The sequence below is a fragment of the Cydia splendana genome, unplaced genomic scaffold (genome assembly GCF_910591565.1).
Source record: "Cydia splendana unplaced genomic scaffold, ilCydSple1.2 scaffold_113_ctg1, whole genome shotgun sequence".
NCBI lineage: Eukaryota > Metazoa > Arthropoda > Insecta > Lepidoptera > Tortricidae > Cydia > Cydia splendana.
The window spans coordinates 217,159-219,644 of NW_026946838.1; positions in this window are offsets into that span (position 1 = coordinate 217,159).

Consider the following 2,486-nt stretch of genomic DNA (forward strand, 5'->3'; position numbering starts at 1 on the left):
AGGCGTTCACGCCACGAAGAGCGATTGATCTGTCAGGACCCAAAGTATTTGCTATTTATGAACATCGATATAACGGCGTTTATTTGCAGTCCCAGTTATTAGCCATAACTCTTGCAGGCCACTATAAATTGAAGATTGATGATATGATATCAATAACACCAAAACATCTGTATCGGAAGTTCTAATCAAAATACGCCTAATTCCCTGGTCTGCCTGATCTTTTGCGTGAAGTACGATGCGGCCATCAGCTTCTTCTGCATGTGTTCCTATTCATAAGATCAGGCAGAACAGGAAATTAGGCGTATTTTGATTAGATCTTTCGATACAGATGTTTTGGTGTTATTGATATCATATCATCAAACTTAAATTGAGAGTGGCCTGCAAGAGTTATGGCTATTAACTGGGACTGCAAATAACGCCGTTATGGCGATGTTCATAAAATAGCAAATACTTTGGGTTCTGACAGATCAACCGCTCTTCGTGACTTTCACGCCTCTACAGGGTGTGACACTACTTCTTACTTCCATACAAAAGGAAAGAAGTCTTGCTTCAAAACGTGGTTGTCACACCCTGAAGTTACACCAGCTTTAAAACAAATATCGCAGCCATTACAAAGCCTTCCTGAAGAAATCATGGCTGTGCTGGAAAAGTTCACCTGCTACCTATAAATAGCACAATATATGACCCACAAATAGCACATTCGTCGGACAACTTGGTACGCAAGGAGCTATTTACTACTAAAAATAAATTGGTAACCAGCATCCCACCAACATCGGCAGCATTACATAAACACGCGCTCCGTCTCACATATCAAGCAGGCCACTTATGGGGTGATATGCCCTTATTCTTGATGATGCCTCTGTGCCATTGCCATCCTCTTGGGGTTGGAAGTCATCTAATGGCAGTTGGGAACCGCAATGGTCTGATGCTAGGGCGATGTGGCGTGAATTATCATACCTGGACCATTGCGGCTGTAAAAAAGGCTGCGAAACAATGCGCTGCACGTGTCGGAGAGTGGGTCTACCCTGTACAGTGCAATGCAGCACTTGCAAAGGCAACTGCAAAAACGAAAGGTACTTATAGATAAAACACGCCAAACTGTCCCGCCCCTCCATTACTATTTCAATACTACACACATTGAAATAGTAATGGAAGTTAGTTTGGCGTAGTTCATCTCTATATATTTAATTTAATTATATTAGTTATATTTTGTTCGGATTTCATATGAATTTTCTTTTCTTTCAGTTCATCCACATCGGACGAAGATGATAAAGAGGAATATATTGCGGTGCTAAGCGACGTAAGCGCCAGCCGCCATAACTTTTCCCGTGATGGTTACAAATAATAAGCAGAAATACAATTTATTTATAGCTCAATAAATAAAGTAAATATGATTTCAGTTCTTTTTTTTACCTTTAAATCATCAACATTCTCAGTTTTGACGCGAGCCGCGCGAGCGGGTCGTTTCGGACGGCAGTTACGCGCTTTTTGAAATGCGTATAGTTCAAAAACTACTCAACGGATTGTTAAGATTATTTTTTTATTTTGCAGATAATATTATCAGGTTTCATTTAAATGAAAGAATATGTGATCATAATATAGAATATTTAGTTGTTATTTTCATTAGAAGGAAAAAAATTAAAGAAAAAAAACACAATTTTCTTAATATTCGGCCGCCATCTTTAATTTCTTAAATGCCATATTTTTTATTCGATTACAAGTGTCAATACGAATTGATCGATATATCAATCATTAAAATCGGTGCAGCCGTTTTGTGTCTATAATTTTTTTAAATATTGCAGCCGCCATTTTGGAAAAGGTCCGCCATCTTGAATTCTAGTGAATGAAATTTGTGTTTCCTCGGATGAAATCATTCAGATTGGTCCCTAGTATCACTGGGCAAAGCGGCTTGCTTTCTGCCAAAAATGCAGTTTCTTTTCGCTAAGCTCTATCACTAATAAGCAAATCAAGCATTTCCTCTTGAAAACCACTAATTTGATGGAGTGGACCTGATTGTTGATGATAATGATGATGATTTTATAAATGTAGATTACTCCGGAACCCGTGGTCCGATTTGAGTTTTTTTTTGTTTGAACGAAGTTACCTCCAATTATGGGGACCCATAATATTGTTGGTTTTAATCTGATGATGGAATTCATAAGGAAATGAGGGAACTCCTCAATTATGTGGCGATATCTTTGTTTTCTATAGTAACTCAAGCATTTCCTCCCGAAAACCACCAATTTGATGAAGTTCAACTGTAGCCTTACCACGAGTTTGACACTACATATTCGCTAACTTCTTCGTAACTTACTTTCTAACTTACATCTCGCTCGCACTAATAGGATGCCAGTACGAGCGAGACGCATAGAAAGTAAGTTATGCACACTCTAGCGCATATGTCAGTGTTAGACTTATGGTAAGGCTACAGAGGAGTCGGGAAATGGCGGGTGAAGGGTTGGTGGTTCAGGGTTCAGGGTCGAGGT